The 19,342-nt window shown below is 36.9% G+C and overlaps 1 protein-coding gene across 11 annotated transcripts in view; it reads left to right on the top strand.

Moving 5' to 3' along the window:
• The first annotated feature begins 351 nt into the window (after window positions 1–351).
• Window positions 352–19,342, top strand: part of tenm3 (teneurin transmembrane protein 3) — a 282,460-nt gene continuing 263,469 nt past the window's right edge. For 3 of the 11 annotated variants that reach the window (XM_082163187.1, XM_082163197.1, XM_082163194.1), the window contains exon 1: window positions 17,944–18,935. The gene's annotated coding sequence lies outside the window, so the exon portion shown is untranslated. Of the gene's footprint in view, window positions 484–17,942; window positions 18,936–19,342 lie in introns of those variants that run through there. The other 8 variants (XM_082163190.1, XM_082163198.1, XM_082163196.1 and 5 more) reach the window with 5 other exon arrangements.

Here is a 19,342-nt window from a genome sequence, read left to right as displayed (position 1 = left end):
GCAACTCAACTTGCAATCATTTTGCAGTTCACAATAGCGTTACTACTGTCCATTATTATTATTATTATTTAATTTACTCTTCAAATCCAATTTTACTTGCATTTAGATCTTAAATAGCATTAATTGTGTCTTGACTCAACTTACTGACAGTCTGTCTTGTTCAAACTACACCAAGAGTCTGTTACCCCATTCTCTAATAAGCCAAAGAGACCTTTGCCTGTAGTGAGAACATGTGCGGTGAACCCACTGTGTGAGATGTAACATCCATTTCCTCTTTTTTTTTTTCTTCTCTCATCTTCAAAGCAATAAACTCAATAAATTCAAAGTCTCCTCTCTTTCCTTGCAGGTTGATTTGCTGATTCCTGGTCTTGATGCTCTGGTGTCTGCTGGCCCTTGACCTTCATCCATGGATTAGTTCTTCTACGCTTGAGGCAGATCTGACTGACCAGATGGTATCCCTATGTGTCACTTCTTGTGGGTCAGGTGAGTGAAGCCCCTGTTTGAAATGACATGTAGTTACTCCATTTGGTCAGGACTGTTAGAAAGATTAACCTCGGGAACTGAAGATCATGAATGGGATGTAATGCTATGCATGAATCAGAGAGCTACGCAACAATACAGTAGAGCGAATAAAAATAACTATTGAAATCCGCACCAGTCGGTTGGCCCATCAACAATTAAAATGCGTCTTGGTTTTCTTTGTATCATAAAGCCTAAAACTGGAAAACATCTGCGTGAATGCATATTGTGATCGTGTTAGTGTGTCAGTGTGTACAAGACATACTTTCTCCCATCCCTCCAAGGCTTAACGTCGTCATCCAATCAGCGACTGGCGCTGCCTAGATGAACCAATGAGAATGCATTTGGTTAGTATTCGTTCTATGGAATCAAAGGCACAGCACTCCTATGATATTAAAATGCCCTCTGTCTTTGTTCATACCACGCCAAACCAAGAGAGAGAAAGGGGAGGGTGAAGGGAGAGAAAACACACTCTACCAAAAAAAAAAAAAAAACTTTTTGTATTCCTCCCCATATGTCTCTGCGGGTGGGCACGCAATGACTCTCCCACTTCTCGCTTTGAAATCTCTGCCACTTCAGCTGCCTCCTTGAGCTTTTGTCAGCTTGAGACGCTGCACCTCGATGAAGTAGGGCAACTAGAGTACAGTCTACAATTCTTACCGCCGCCATCTTGGCCCTTGTCATTTCCTTTACTTGTTTGTCCCAGTTTTAAATGTTACATTGTTATATATCCAGGTTTTTAACCTTCCCCAGTTGTTCGTCCTTACACGTTTAAAACCTCTTTAAATCTCTATTTTCGTTGCTTTGTTTAAATAAATGGAAGTTTCAGCATCTCATTCTCCTTAGCCATTGACCTCTCTGGACTCCTCTCTTCATAGTAATAGTACATATTGTTAGGCTTTTCCTTCAAATTCAAGAAGAAAGAGGTTTTGGTGGGGTTTTGAATTATTGCTTTCTCTTGATTGAATAGACCAGAGTTTTGCTTTCTTTTTTTCCATATGGAGTGGCGATATTATTGGGCAAATTGCACTCCTTTCATGCAGATAAATGGGCGTTCGATAAATGGCGCCGTGTTTTTTGAAGCGGCCAGAGAGCCAGGCTGCGTTGGGTGATAACTTCATCGCAGCGTGGGGTCAGGGGCAGGAAGAGAAGCCTAGCTGAAAGGGGATTAAGAGGAGCTGTCGAAGATCTCCGGACTCGGACCACCTGCTGGGGAGTCCAGGCCTGGTACGCGCCTAATGTTTCTGATCAGCTATGCCATTGTCTGTGTTCCCCTCTTTCTTTTCTCTCCTCATAAGAAAGAATTGGATTGCCTCACTGTTTCCCTGAACCCAGATTAGCTGTTGGGCCTTCTTTTGTTTTGTTGTTGTTGTCATCTACTTTCCACTATTTTTTAGCTGATCTTAGGGATCCGTACATCCCTTGTGCTCTTGTTTATATGTGACATGATGGATACAAGCAAAAAGGAATAGTTTACCTACAATATCTGTCATCGATTTCTCACCTTCATGTTACAAAACTCAAAACAAGGATTTTATGTTTTTATTTTTTTGGAAGAATATCATGATGACTCTCTGGGAGAATGGGACACCAAAGTGCCAAACTGTACAAAAGCACAATAAAAGTAGTTTGTACGAGTTATGCACTAAATTTCAAGTCTACTGAATCCATACCATTGTGTTATGAATAGACCAAGTTTTAAGTTTTAAAATGAAATAACCTGTCTGAACCTTGAACAAATCGTTCTTTTGAGGCAAACATTTTCAATAAATGTTGTAAACTGGTCAAATATAAATAATACATACATACATAAATACATACATACATAAATTAGGACTGCAACTAAAGATTATTTAGATAATCAATTAATCTCTCGATTGTTTTATTGATTAATCAATTGATCGAATGAAAGATCTAAAAATGTTTATACATTAAAATAAAATTGTAATCCATTATTTTAAACAATGTTATTCCACATCCTGCCCAGTGCTGTGCTCCAAACCATGTGCAATATAAAGCCTATGCTGTACATATAAGCAAAACAAAATGGGTTAAAATACAAACATTACATTTTAAACCTAAAATCAACTGATTGCTTACTATTTTAAGGATATAATAAAATTACTAAATAAAACATTATAATTAACAAAAGTAAATGAACTTGTACGAGGTATGAAGAACATACACATTCACTCGTCTGTACATAGTAATTCAATCACATTAATGGGCTATTCCCATTATTCCTTTTAAACCTACACTTAATTATCGAACAGAAAAATATTTTAGCAAAATGTGTATTTTCGTCAGAATTATTACTTTCTAACATTAACAGAAGAGGATATAACCATAAAATATAAGTTGTGCACTTAGGAAAACACGTGTTAGAAGCATTAAACTGCACATTCATCTGAGACGGCAAGGCACACATGTAAATGCTTATACTTTTGTTTAAAGCGCTTATAAATATAAAGCAGTCTAATTTTTCGGACAATTTGTATCATGTAGCCTAACTTTTCCGCAGCAGCTCACTCGGTGTCTTCCGCTGTTTTCCATATGTGTTTTTATAGGCGTAATTTGCGGGTGGGACATGTCCCCACCACTTTTTGCCAGGGTCGATATTGTCGCCACCACTTTTTTTTAAATATCCTGCGGCACGGATGTAGGCCTACCTAATACAAATGAAACATCTCTAGTTGACTAGCATTTATTTTGTTCGTTTGTTAAATAGGAGGCGATTTGGCACTGGAATGTGTTGTTTTTTAAATCATGCGAGTGTCCGTTGCCACTGTTATCAGTGGTGGAGGGCAACAGTGTTCTCTTGTGGCTCGTGCATAATCTTCACACAGACGAGCGCTTCAATCTATCGCTGAGGAGACTCTCTATTCGTTCCGGTGAAATCACAAAACAAACTTCACACAATTGTGTCCATGCTCTTGACATGTAATCACTGATGAACATCTTTGGTTTTAATGAAGAAGATAAAGAAACTATACGAGGGTGGTTTAGAACCCAGAACCTCTAACACGCCAAACAAAAGTTCTACCACCAGACCATTAAGGTTTTCAAGAATTCCATATAAATCTTTGTATTTATTCACTGACATGAATAATTTCGGGACACATTATATTGTATTATGGTAGATGTGATTGAACTTATATGTGATTAAACAAGTCATCACGTTGATGACTTCTATGTCGATCAATTAAACTCAATGTACTACTGAAATTGAGTTCTGGACTTTGTAATGTTATTTTTTCTGCAACTGTTACTCCTGTCCTACCCACTTTTTTAAAACAAAGTTACGCCACTGTGTGTTTTGTCCATAGAAATGTGTATATTCAAGGAGACTTTTAATATAATAATACAAAAAATAAACAGACACATCAATGAGGAGAAACATACCACAAGCACGCTGACATAAAACAAAGCTAGACAATGAACAGACAGAAACAGAGGGCTTATATACAAGGGCAAACTAAGGAGCTGACGAGTTAATTAATGAAACGCACCTGAACTGAACTAACACAATCAATTAGAAACCATAGAGACAATCAGGCATAGAACAGAGGAGAACCGAGTGAACAGACTAGAGAATGAACACTATACTGTGACACTATATATATATATATATATATATATGTATATGTATGTGTATGTATGACAAAAAGAGAACTTGTTAAAGTTCACTCTCTGTGACCTAATGTGACTCTTTCATTGTTCTCTAAGGTAACTAATGGAGAATCATGATGAGGGAGCATCCCACTCATCAGTGTCTATGGTCATTTTTTATTCATCTTATATATTCACAGATTAGCTGCAGGGGCTTCTTGGAATTTTTTATTTTCTCATTTTCTGAGGTGTCCTTTTATCAATGCCAAAGAATATAAAAAGATCATAAAAAATTAATTTATATACAAAAAAAAGCACCTTAAAACACTTTTCTTCCCAGCTATACATGTGTTCAACGTGTTAAACAGGCAACACCAGTAAAAATCTTTCCCTGCAATCAACACGTCTATGCATAAAATATTTCCCCGCACCATTTTTCATGGCTGTGGGCTGAAACAGCTGTAGTTAGATGCATGAATACTGATAGGGCCAATCGTGCAGAGTGCAGTGCAGGTGTGCAGGTGAACGCTCTCTTTGGCAGTTGCCTGACATGTTTCTTCTCTTTAGCATGGAGTGCAGACAAGCTCATGAATAACAGTTCTGATGAATGGTCTGAGCAGGCTTAGCACTAACTTCTACAGCACCTGCTACTGTGTTTGCACCCCACGAAGAAGTGTGTATATGTGTGTGCTTGACACAAACTTACCAGAATAGCTATTGTGTGCACTGACAGCTGTGTGCACTGCTCTAGACAAATAATTCATCTGTGCTTGATGAAAAACATTTATGTATTTGCGTTGTGACGTGCGAGTCTCCTCATCAGCAACATATTACGTCAAGTTTATTTTGATGAAATACATTGATTCTGATGTCAAAAAACAAAAAAAATTAGTAGGTTAAAAAAATCAATCAAGCTAAATATCTGTGATTTTATAAAAAAAAAAAAAATATGTACGTATTACAGTATTATTCTCAGACCAAAGGCTTCTGGCTCATTCATAGATGTGTGTTTTTCACATGTTTTGCTGATATGGCCTTCAAATATTTGTCTATCTACATTTATAAGCTGTGAATATTTCGATGCTGGCAAGGCTGTAGCACAAAGGCCGGATATGACTCCATAAGGATGGTTTCTAAAAGATGGCTGTCTAAGCACACCATAGAGTTCCCAAGCATTTTTTTTTTTTAAAGCAGCCAACATCATGTTCTGGAACATTCTCGCTCTCTCTTTCTCTCTCCTCTCGTAACGGCTGTGGTCGGTCGCTCTCAGCCCGTGCCAACTTCCAATAACCATATTCCAGGAAAGAGCTCCACATGTTCAATTATATAATTACATCATCTCAGATTTAGACAGATGTCCCATAATACGTTTCAAATGCAATCAGCCGCACTCGTTCCCCACATAATGCATTTGGAGAAGAAAAATGATGTCCGCTGAGCATAAAACAGATCATATTTGTTGTGTTGGTGCTTCTGTTGCGCGTACTATTGATATTGTCATTATTAGTATCGCCACAAGCTCCATTTAGTATTTTTGTTAGTAACATCAATGCGTTTTTATGGTGACTGCTTAAAATAGGCCCTTTTATAATGGCAGCGTATATGGAAATATGCCAAACAATAAACATACCCATAGACAAACTAATTGCCTAGTGAGAGAAATCACATAATAGGATGAGTATGTTTATATGAAAATCCACAGCGATCACTCTCCCTACCTTAAGTCCTATTGTTATCCTCCAGCCTCAGTCCTCGACCAAACTGGTCTGTCCCGCTCAAATCCTGCCAGTTTTAAAGCATATCTCCTCTCATTGTTCGGCAGACAGCACACAAATCCCTTGAGCCTTGAGTCTAGTCCAGAGAACTTAGAATGAGTAATTGTTTACTTATAGAGACAAAGCTGAACACTAGTAGTGGATAAAGACTTTTTATTTATTTATTATTTTTCTCAGCAGTTAAGCTGCTCATAGACACAGTTTTGGCCACAGAAGAACTGTGGGCTCAGATTGGGAAATAAAAGTAACATAATTGGCCAATTACTTAATATTGTTTTCAGTACATTTCAATGCTGTATAGCAGCATTTTTTTTTTTATTATTTTTTTTTAATTATTTTATGATAAGGGTACACTAATCGCAAAAGTGCTTGTGTGAAATTTGGCTTAGTTTCGAAATTACTTGGAGACTATAACTATATAAAAGCCATAAAATTGAGTTTGTAAACAGAGGTGAAATCATTTAAATAGCATTATTCTTTTAAAGGCCAGCGTTTTGTGCTCCGTCGATGACTGATAAGAAGGAATTGAAATGATATGAATGAGAATTTATTAATATGCACCGTTCAGTTCAAAACAGCGCCTTGACAGGTTGAAGATAACAACATTGATGAGCAGTTGAATGACAATTGCATAAATAATATCTGTCCATCTCACTCATTTTTCAATCTTTTTTTTTTTAATCATATTAACAATCATAAAAAGTTGTTGAATTTTGTGATCGATTCTGACAGAGGAATGGAAATGGTGGCGAAATGTTTGAAAGGTGACCTTTACAGACGAGACTCTTAGGACAGACCGGCACAAAACATCCGTTTCATTCTTAAACCTGTCTCCATTTGTCACATCAAAATGGAGAGAGAGAGAGAGAGAGAGAGAGTCACAAAAAAGACTATTTCATTAAAGGTAGATGTCCTCTTCCATAGCAACCAACGATATATCAGCTCACCTGCATGGCCACCTCCCTTTGTGCATGAATCAGATAACTCCACATGCTAATCACAGCAGCCGGCCCCCGCTGTGAATAACACCGCTGACCACGGCGTTGATGTGTCACCGCCCCTCGTGTTCTTACTACACATACTCCAGTGGTCAATTACACCCTCAAGGCAGCTCAGTAAATACTAATCCTTTCCACATGAAGACAAAAACTGCCCGTTTTTGTTAGCTGTCACTTTGGCCTCCCAACAGATCACACTGTTTCTGTAAAGGTGTCGAGTTATGAAAACCACATGCAAAGCTGTTCCACATGGGACAGAGGGAGTGAGCCACATTACGGATGCGGGATGTGAGCCGTGCAGCAAAATCTGAGAAATATTGTGTAATTAGAAAAGCTTCGTTGTTTTTTACTTTTATCTGTAAAAAACAAACCCTCACTCATATACACTGAATCTATATCCTCAGAGAGTGAGCGGAGCTCAACATTTATTGAAACAGCCTCGTAAGCAGATGTTGTTTTCAGCATGTTAGCATGAAACTTTACATGTTTTCTAGCATGTCTTGCATATTAATTATTTTTTAAATAAAAGTTTTTTTTTGTAGTTTGTTTTAGAATTTGCACGCATATACATGCATGAATTGTATTGTTTTATTAAATTAATGTACAATTAATGTAATAATTTATGTGTGTGTATACATACTACTGCTACTTAATTAATTTATTCATGGTTATAGCACACACACAACACATACACTACCAGTCAAAAGTTTTTGATCTGTAAGATTTTTAATGTTTTTAAAAGAAGTATCTTCTGCTCACCAAGGCTGCATTTATTTGATTTAAAATATAACAACAAAAACAGTAATATTGTGAAGTATTATTACAATTTAAAACAGCTATTTTCTATGTGAATATATAGTAAAATGTAATTTATTCCTGTGATCAAAGCTGAATTTTCAGCATCATTACTCCAGTCTTCAGTGTCACATGATCCTTCAGAAATCATTCTAATATGATGATTTAATGCTCAAGAAACATTTATCATTATTATCAAGGTTGAAAACAGTTATTTACATTTTTATTTCAGGATTCTTTGATGAATAAAAAGTTCAAAAGAACAGCATTTATCTGAAATAGAAAGCTTTTGTAAAATTAAACATTATCGTTCAAAAGTTTGGGGTCAGTAAGGATTTTTTGGGGGGAAATAAATAAAATAAATCAATACTTTTATTCATCAAGGATAAAGACATGTATAATGTTACAAAAGATTATATTTCAAATAAATGCTGTTCTCTTGAACTTTTTATTCATCAAAGAATCCCCCCCGAAAATTTTATCTAACTGTTTTCAACATTGATAATAATAATTAATGTTTTTTGAGCATCAAATCCACATATGAGAATGATCTCTGAAGGATCATGTGAGACTGAAGACTGGAGTAATGAAGCTGAAAATTCAGCTTTGATCACAGGAATAAATGACGTTTTAAAATATATTAAAATAGAAAACAGTTATTTTAAAGTGTCATAATATTTAACAATATTACTGTTTATTTTAATTTTTTTAATCAAACAAATGCATTTGTTTAGTGAGCAGAAGAGACTTCTTTTAAAAACATTTAAACTTTGGACTGGTAGTGTATATGCATATGCAAAGAGCCATGTTCTCACAGGGACCCTGGTTTAAGTCTGACTTTCGTTGTGTCCCACTTCTTCTCTCTATACATACACTTTTATGTCAGCTCTATATGTCCTATAAAGTAAAGGCTAACAGCCCATAAATTAAAAAAAAAAGAAAAAAAAATCAGAGAGAGAGAGAGAGATATCTCCAGTGACTTCACATTAGTGTTTGATAGCAGATGAGCGAGTTGTCCCTATTCAGAGTCAAATTAAAATGTATGAACACCCTAATAATAGGCTTTCAGCAGGTAATATTCATCCTCTGTTAGACATAAGTAGGCCCAATATACGTAGAATCTGAAGGGCTCTACCCAGCATCTTAAAACTAGGTCGAAAGTCATCTCTGTCACAGGAGACTGAGAACAGCCCTGCATTAACATAATGAGACATATCACGTCAGCACTGGGCAGATTGCATCTTTCGTTCATTGGCATGTAGCTTGAAAGGTCATCCGGTGCTCCGTCACCAAGAACCTCTCAGGGTTCCTACAAGCACACGGAATAGTCCCAGGATGGCCAGATTTGCAGTGATAAATGCAGCGCTTTTAGTAAGACGATACATGTAGCACCCATGTAGGCCTTTATCTATGGGGCTAAACCTGGAGCGTTGTCCCGCAGCCACAGTGTACGCATCAAATTTCCCCTCTCTCAGCCTGCAACAGCCCCTCTGTGGAATGACATCACTGCCAGTGCGTACCTGCTAGTGATTACTCTCTCCTCAAGCAAAATACTTCCAGCCATCTATTACTGCATATAGCACGGTGCACCATATGAGTTGAATCATTACAACATTTTCCTTTTACATTCTGTGCCAACTCACTTTAATGGGATCCCTTTTTCCACAACCCTGTTGTTTTATTTTGCCGACCTGTTGTTTGTGCTCCAAAATTAAAACCATGGCACGGCATAAGTGTGTTGTAATAATGTGATCTCCATTTTTCTTCTTGGCTCCCACCACATTTTTTGCCTTTTCAAATCCCCCTTTTAGAAAGTAAGCTTCTCCACAGGGAAAATTAAACAGAAACTTTATACCTTTCTTTTTAAAGGAATCAAATGTGTGTTCCTCTTCAGAAGTGTCAGTCAAACTCCCACTTGGTGGTCTGGGCTTGTGATTGTCTATGTAGAGACTGACTCCGACAGCTATAGCGGTACATGGCAATTTATTTTAAGAGGAAAAATATTACAGTGCTTTTTAGCAATTAAGTAATAGTTTGTAAACGGTCATTATGCCTCAGATAATATCCTACCTGAAAGCAGTACGTTATTCCAGTCCAACAGTGTTTGACATAGGCTTAATCTGTCTTTTTAAAAATAAAGCATTGCAAAATATCTATCTATCTATCTATCTATCTATCTATCTATCTATCTATCTATCTATCTATCTATCTATCTATCTATCTATCTATCTATCTATCTATCTATCTATCTATCTTATCTATCTATCTATCTATCTATCTATCTTATCTATATATCTATCTATCTATATATCTATCTATCTATCTATCTATCTTATCTATATATCTATCTATCTATCTATCTATCTTATCTATATATCTATCTATCTATCTATCTATCTATCTTATCTATATATCTATCTATCTTATCTATCTATCTATCTATCTATCTTATCTATCTATCTATCTATCTTATCTATATATCTATCTATCTATCTATCTATCTATCTTATCTATCTATCTATCTATCTATCTATCTATCTTTATCTATCTATCTTATCTATCTATCTATCTATCTATCTATCTATCTATCTTTATCTATCTATCTTATCTATCTATCTATCTATCTATCAAAAATCATAAACAGAATGCAGCACATTAAACGTTTGATTAGTAGCTGAGTTTAAATAATGTATGGTTCATTTATCATCAACCACTGAAGTTTTAATCATCACGTCTTTGTAGAATATTTACTCAAACAGATGAATGCAAAAAGGACTCAACCAATCTTTGGAAGAAGGATTGTGTTATAGACATTAAATATGCTATTCAATTATGAGTAAATTACATTATTATTAGTAGTAGTAGTAGTTGTAGAAGTAGAGGTGGTAGTAGTACAAAACCTAAAAAAAATGTTATATGAATAAAACATTGTTTATTATTGTTGTTATTGTTATTGTTGCTATTATCCATTCCTTGGCTATTTAACTGCTATTTGTTTTTTGTTTTTTTGTTTTTTTTAAGCCTAACTATTTCCCTCAGATTTATAAACAGGGGCTAGCACTTAGCCTCCAATCTCAATGGCATCACTAGTGTACATGGAAAGTGGTTTATTGTGTCTGCTTAAACACAAACAGAGCTGGTCCGGTCTGTGAAGTCATTTCTTTAAGTTTCAGAGATGAGATGAGATCAGTTTATGATGGCAACAGATGATTTGTGCTTCTACTTCCTGTGTTTAGACTGGCCTTTGAAACACAAATGATCTCCCAAATGCTCATCACTCACTTTGCTGGCACTTTCTCATTGCCCCCATCCCATAAAAGTTCCACCCTCAGTTGGAATCCCCCCTGTGTGTGTGTGTGTGTGTGTGTGTGTGTGTGTGTGTGTGTGTGTGTGTGTGTGTGTGTGTGTGTGTGTGTGTGTTTGTGTGTGTGTGTGTGTGTGTGTGTGTGTGTGTGTGTGTGTGTGTGTGTGTGTGTGTGTGTGTGTGTGTGTGTGTGTTTGTGTTTGTGTGTGTGTGTGTGTGTGTGTGTGTTGTGTGTGTGTTGTCTGACTTTCTTTTGTCTTGTTTGTGTTGTCACAACTTATCAAGTCTGATCCGGTGCTTGTATGTACATGCATTTTGTGTATGTTTGACCTTCTTGTGAAATGTTGCTACCAGCTTAGTGTGAACGAGTCAACTTTTCATCATGACAAATCTTACAGGAATGCCACAGATTCTGAGCTGTTAGCAGCCAAACCCCCACGTATCTTGGCTAAACTACTTCCTTCAGTCATAAAGTGTCACAGAGAATCTCAAAGTGGAAAGACTCGCCTGAACTTGTCTGTATTCTTTATTAGGCTACATATGGATTGACTCTAAGATGCTGTATTGATTGCACAGGTTAATGAAGAACAAAGTGTGAGGCAGACAGTTGAAAGGGAGCAAGACCTCAATATACAGGAAAAAACAATCAAACAGAAAATCCCATTAAGTATCAAAGCGCAACAAAACGAAGAATAAGCCCCTATTGGAGCGAAAAAGAGGAATAGAAAAAGCTGTGCAGGTCAAAGAGAGAGACTGGAATCATTGTCCAAGAGTTTCAATATCTCAACACTAATCTAAGAGGAAAAGAGAACGTGAGAATGGATGCATTCCATCTAGTGCTGTCCGTAACACGTGGCAGGTAGAGCAGGAATAGGTTAAATTAATCAGCTGCTCTTGTTGCTCGGCTCAATTCAGCTGTAGGTACAGCGTGGACCCATATCTGCAGATGGGGTCAGCCATGAAATATGGTGTGATATTGTCAAATTGATGGAGGTCAGAGAATAAAGGGAATGAATTCATCATGGCTTGTGCATGATACATGGAGCAGTACGGCTAAAGCGCACAGGGCAGCCGCCTGCGTTGGGAGAGTGAATGTAGCCATGAAACACACTATTCTCTGCCCACTGCAAGCATATTATTAAAAAGCTCAGTTTAGTCAAGTGAATGGGCGTACTAGAATACACAGAGCTCCTAAAAAGGACCCATGACTGCATACATGGGCGTCATGTTTTCAAATGTGCTGTGTTTTGATGACATGACATGGCAAAAGCTTAGCTCATGAATAATATCACATATTTTAATATTATATTTTACTACTATTATTATTATTATGTTATAGTATATAGTACTACAATGTAAATAATTTATTAATAACATTACATTTAGACAAAATATAAAATGTAAGCAGCAGCATTTTCACATTAAAAGCTTTTTGAACAGTGTTTTTAAATTTATTTATTTTTTTAAGATTCCTACTTTTTTTCTGTTACGTACCAAGAAAAAACAAAAAAGCAATTTAAAAAGAAAATCTGTACATTTGTTTTCTTCTGTGTACTTGAGGTGCTGTGGAAGGGCAACACATGAATTTAGCATTTTGTTTAGTTATATCGAGCCGTAGACAATCAAAAGAAAACTAGAGACAATGTTGTTTATTTTAGACAAAAATGGCTATGGCAAAACTTTAGACAACTTTAGACAAAATTGTCTATGGTAAAAATAGTTGACTCTGCAACTTCACACCTTTACTGTCCAACCACAGAAAGAAGGGGACAATGAGAAGTTAAATCCTTACTGCTCATGTAGCCGAAGTTGCAACCGCTCCCCTTTTGTAATTATTACAGTATGCTTTGCAGATGACTACAGATGTTTTCTGTTAGCAGTTTTGTTTCAACTCCGAGAGGAAGTTAATATGAATGTTGTTGTTTTGTAAATGCACACAAACACTTTTTTTATCCATCTGTCTGCACGGAAGCTCTTGTACACCCAGCGTCTGCTACACATCTTATCATTCACATCATATATGTACACATCATGTATTCAATTTTCATTTCACATACGAAATTATACCAGTATTATTTACACGGCATTGTGTACAGCGCGTTCTGCAAGCTTCTCTGGCACCTGAACACACGGAGCCCCCCGTAGTGAAATAACCAGTGATGTGCATCTGCAGAGCCCAGTGGTCACGTGACACATCTGGAGGTTTCCAGTTCTATGCCCTAGTTGGCTGGAGATGAGGGGGACCTCACAGCCTAGAGAGAGACAGACACACACAGAGAGAGAGAGAGAGAAAGGGATGACATTGACTCGTCCTAACACTTCAGTGGCCGTGTGAGGGATGCACCCATGGAGGTGGGGGGAGGGCTGTTTCTCAGTGCCTCATGGTGCAGCACCATCAGTGTACATATGCCAAACTGAGACACTCCCACACATCCACTCTGACGGCAGACAATAATTAGGAGAGGGAACGGGAAGGAACGAGTGACGCAGATATATGCATGCTTATGTATTATGGGCTATTTACTGGTGTCGCTGTTGTATTGCAGGTAGGATTGTATCAGCATAGCCATCACACGCAGAGATCAGCGCCTCTGTGTGGATATCTGCTTCTAATCTCCTATTCTGGTGCAGTGAGTTGTTCTTGCCAGCTGAGTGTCTGTCAGCATGCAGGACAAGAGGGAAGTTTTGCATTTGTGGACACTCAGGGACAGGATGTGGACGGCTCTGTATGTAGTCAAGCATGGAGTGAAGTCAGGGTCTGTCACTGCCAGCCTCTGCTGCCCACTCGAGGCCGCCCCAGAGGCACTGACCAAGCGGCGGCCGTCTCTCTCTCTCTCTCTCTCTCTCTCTCTCTCTATCTCTCTATCTCTCTCTCTCTCTCTCTCTCTCTCTCTCACACACACACACACACACACACACACACACACACACACACACACACACACACACACACACACACACACACACACACACACACTTAAAGACACATTGATCCAGCACCAAAGAAGTAGGAAATAACGCGCCTCCTCCATCGTCTTCTTTAGTTTAATTAAATTACTGGTGGATTGTGAACTACTCAAAAATACAATAATAACATTTATATTTTGAAATATTATTATAATATTATTATATTAAACTATTATCCTTAAATCCTTAAACTATTTTAATATATTTAAAAATGTAATTTGTTTCTGTGATGGCAAAGCTGAATTTTCAGCCGCAATTACTCCAGTCTTTAGTGTCACATGATCTCTCAGAAATCATTCTAATATGCAGATTTTCTTTTTCAAGTAACAAGTGATGTTATTATTATTATTATCAATGTTGAAAACAGTATTTTACAGCATATATATATATATATATATTATATATACATATATTTTTTGTGTGTGTGTGTAAAATACTGTGCTGTAAAATACATCAATGAATTCTGAATATATATATATATATATATATATATATATATTCAGAATTAATTGATGGATAGAAGGTTTTAAAGAATCGCATTTATAATAAATATGTATTAGCACTGTCTCATTGCTGTCACTATACTAATTGAACTAAAACTTTTGGAATAAAGACATTTTAGTGTATTCACTTCTGTGCAGCAGGTGAATGGATCTGCATCCTGGAATATGTTTCTCCAATCTGGACCCCCAGGTGTGTGAGTGCGTGCGCGTCTGTGGGTTGGACGGAGGGTATGTTTCGGTGTGGGTGTGAAGTGGGTCTGTGTGTAGGGGGGTGTTTGTGTCCTGCAGTGGGAGAAAGAGAAACAAGTGAGTTAGAGAGGAAGTGATGAAGGGTGAAAGCAGGGGAGATGAGACACTTTGATGATGTTAATTTTTGGTTTATCTCACAGATGGTATGAATGATTTCTGTTTGGTTGGAGCTCATCTAGAACACCAGGGGTCCTTTTATCTTTCCTCCTCTTATTTATTTATTTACCTATTTTATCACCGGACCCCCCACCTCCACCCCACATCTACCCGTGCGGCACTACAACACTTTTGTTTTGATTACCTTGTTAACATTTCACTTCATTGAAAATTTAGTTTTCTTTGTGTTTAGAGAAGAGGCTCCATGTGGATTGATTTTGATTAATGGGAAGTCTGGTCTGAAGAGCAAAATAACCATTTTCCTTATTGAAAGTGGCTCCTAATGCAGAGTCTGAACGTAAGTGAAGTTTCCGATGTTGAATTTGGCCAACAACTGATATCTGTTATAATGATTTTTAGCAATCAAAGAAAAAAACTGTTTATGATGTATACATGGGTTGCTCTTTATTAATGATTTAAAGATTTCCACATGCTCTTATATATTATCAGTAAGTGTAATGGTAGAATCTGTTTTTTGTTTGTTTGTTTTTGTTTTTCCTTAATTGTATTCACAGAAAATGTGTAGAACTCTGCATAACAGATTTAAACGCTTTACAATATGTAAAACTAAGCTAATTTGTGAATTGTACTTGATTTCTATAGACCTTATTCAGTGTATACGACATTGTTTTTTTGAGGGAGGGATAAAAGTAGGCGATCAATACTGTGACAGTGTATAACGCAAAATACGTCTTCCAAAGGAGAAAAGAAAAAACATTCATGGCAACAAAAAAACTCAGGAAAACTTTAGACTGTCCCTAGACCTGTTTTCATTTGTGAAAAATGTGTGTGTGTATATATATATATATATATATATATATAAACAGTATATTTAATAATATAGTTAGTTTTAGGGGATGCATGGAATTTTATGAACGACAGCTAATTCGTAAAAGACGAGTTCTGCGCATGATAATTCTTTGTGGGCTTGAGTTAATATTAATTTAAATCAATAATTTATAGAGAATGCATAGAATAATATAGAGCATGTGGTACATATGGTTTGAGAGAGTTTTCTTAATATTGGGATATATGTTGCTGCTTGCTTGCATCACATTTACTGACAAAGAGAATTATTACTACTTGTTTATTTTGTGTATTTGAATACTAAGAACAAACTATGGGGAAAGTAAAAAAATAAATGATATGAAATAGGCCTCTAGCAATATGACAATCATCCATAGAACAATTTCATTATGCATTAAAACTGGGAATACAGAATAAACTTTCCATTTTTCAGTAGTTGTTGTGATTTAATTTCTGCACAGGAGTGTTATATAGTGCAAAGGTAGACCATCATGCATGTTCAAAATATACCACAGCCTTCAGCAAAAGCCCTAAAATGCACCGACATACCACTCCCTTGTACTTTTGTTCTTCTGGGTGTCAGTGAAATTAATAATTCATATAATTTACAGAGTAACTCTGAAATTAATCCTAGCTGAAACTTGAGGAGAAAACCTGATTACATTCATGTAGCTCAGCACATTTAAGCCAAGCTTCTAAAACCCTTCAATGTTGACATGTGACGCGTGCATTACAGCTAACTTTTTAAATAAACGAAGGGTGCGTTTTACTTATTAAAGTAAAAACTATTTGTTTTGCTCTGCCTACTGAGTTACACATATGCTTCTGTGGCCAAACAGTCAAAGGCATCTTGAAAATGTGTGAAACTGTAAATGAAAGAAACATTTTCCATGCTAATACTAAAATAGAAACCTGCCATAGAAACAAGGATGCAGTGAATTTGCGTGAGTTTGGTAGAGGGTAATTGAGTGCTCTCCTTCCTGCATGAAGTGTGGGGCTGAGGATCTCTTCAGGTGTTTTTAACCGAGAAGCACACCACTCTGGGTTAAGCCGGGTCAGGCACCAAACCTTGCTAAAATTGCAGCTGCTGCTCCTCTAACTCGAAGTCTTTTGTAGTTACTAAGCTTCACAGGACTTTGTGGAAATATTTGAACTTATTTGAACCAATGTAGGTGCTAGGAGCAGGTGGATGAGGTCAGGGGACATCAGAGGTTTGCTTCAGTGGCAATGCCAATTTTAACTTACAAGACTGTCTGTGCACTCTTCATTCATCTTCAGGATAGAGGCATCTTGTTTTTGAGTTGTTTTTCCTTATATTTGTACATTGTGTTGTGTTCATATATAACGTGTGATTCCTTTAATCTAATAAACAATTTCTCAAGTCAGTAAATCAATAGTCCATGCCTGTTTTTTATTAGCCATGTAATATGTATGATAATTTACAGTCGTCATTGTTGCAACATAAACAGACACGGGGGGTTCAGGGTTCTCTTTTTTTTCTCACATATTAAAATAATTTAAATTCAGAATCAGATAAAGATTTAATTTCCACTTATTTATTTGGTAAGTAGCAGTCTGACGATCATTGTGGCAAAATAAACCCGTTCAGTCGAACTCTGCATAACAGACTCTGCATAATATCACCTTATTTGAGGTTTATTTCGCAATATATAGCCTGCTGTATGTTGAATGGGGGATAGATTGGTGGTTATGGCACTACTGTTGTAATGTGCACCTGCAAAGGGCTTCATAAATGTGACTGAATTGGCAACTGTTCAGCTAAAAAATAAACCGTTAAATATCACATACCTGTATACAACTTTTGAAAAAGGGCATTATATTAGAAATAGAGGAGGCCAGTGAATATTACTGGAAAGCGTAAACGCTGAAAACGTTTGGCTTTCAGTAGTGCACTGTAAAAAAAATAAAAAATATATATATATATCCCTCCCCCCCAAAAAAGCAATGTTAAAATGGTGAAGTAAAAAGCTTATGGTTAACTGTAAACTTTTGCCTTAAACATTCAAAATTATGTTAAAACACAATACATGTATTTTTCCTGTGAAATATGTTTAAAATATTAATATTTTTACTTTATATGTTATTACAATCAAGTATGAAGTTATTAATTAAGGTAAAATCATTAGTTCATGTTTCATTGTTAAATAACAAGTATTTTATTATTTTAAAAATAGATTCAGTATAGGTCAGTATATTAGCATAATATTTAAGGACAAATAATTAAATTAAATAAAAGCATTATCAGATAGCATGCCACAAAAAAATATGCCACTTGATAATCCTTGTAACATCATCACTTTTTTTTTTAATGCAGTTAAGTTCTGGCAGCTGCCATTTTGTTTGTAGCCTACCATAAATAAATAAAATAATAAAAAAAGTAAATCTAGCAGTTAATGCTATTTGAATAGGCTATTTTTGTTATACAGGACATCGAACTGTTTTGTGTTGTCATATCCCCTCCATGTTTTCGGTTATAGGAAGTGTTAACTTTTAGCATGCAAAATAACAACACTTTCAAGCGCTGTGCTGCTCCTCGGTAAGAATGAACTTCGCATCCCGACTGAAATCGCAAAACAGAGCCAAACCCATAAACTGCTTACAGTCGCTATCAGCCAGAGACGCGATGATGACGAGGAGCTTGTGAAAGTCATTCATCAGGGTTCGGCGTTAGTCATGGATGACCCTTCATTTATCACTGATCCGGTGCTGGATACAGACACATAGCGCACTGATTGGACGCAGCGGGGGGAACCAGTGGCGCTTCACATCCAGACCCAGAGCTGAGGAAACACACACTTGCGCGAATTACCTATCTGTACTCTCGCAGTGCTTTCAGGTATCCTAGACATGCACGCGCGCACTCCCGGCTTTGTTGTAGCTCTGTGAGGAAACAGCGGCTGCTCGTGAAACTCCGTATCTCGGTGTATCCGGACGGTGACGGCTGATATTCGGCAGAGGCACACATGAGCGCTGGGCTCATCGATCACCTCCGACCAATCTCCGTTTGCTCTGTGCTTTCAGAGAGGAGATAGAAACATCTATCTGTCAACATCTGAGTGACTCGCGCGCTCTCCGGACTATCGTTTGGACGGGAGTTGCTGTTTGAAACGAGTAAGGAGGACTTGTTTTGCAAGAAACATCTCTCTGTTTTGTCATTCCCTGAAGAAGTTGACCGTCGTTTAGTGTCGTTTAGAAGTTTTGTCAATGGGATGCTGAAGCACATCAACAGCAGGTAAGAGTTCCGATGGCCTCAGCATGCGCGAGCGCTCTTGTAATGTAACTTAATCCACTTTTACCCTTTAATAAAACAGGTCAGTGCAGGTTAATTATTTTATCATTTTATTGTTAGTTAAATAAATATGGCATTCGGTGCATAAATAGGCAAAATTAGGCTATTTTATGTATTTAAAGTTTAGTCAAGCGCGCGATAATGTAAACCATAGTAAATACAGAAGGTGCAGACAGGTTGTAAATGTGTTCACGTGCGGTGCGTGTAATCTTCACTGTATAGTAATAAGAGACTTTCACCGTCGCTTGATTAACTTAATCTGTTTGACTTCACCGTATTTAAAATATGTATGTATAGCGAATAGCTTGAAATTGTGTCATACAAATATCAGTTCTTAACTAAACACTTCT

The sequence above is a fragment of the Leuciscus leuciscus genome (genome assembly GCF_965113295.1).
Source record: "Leuciscus leuciscus genome assembly, chromosome: 3".
NCBI classification, from domain to species: domain Eukaryota; kingdom Metazoa; phylum Chordata; class Actinopteri; order Cypriniformes; family Leuciscidae; genus Leuciscus; species Leuciscus leuciscus.
Note: the sequence above shows the minus strand (reverse complement) of the source record. Positions and strands in the feature narration are given on the sequence as shown.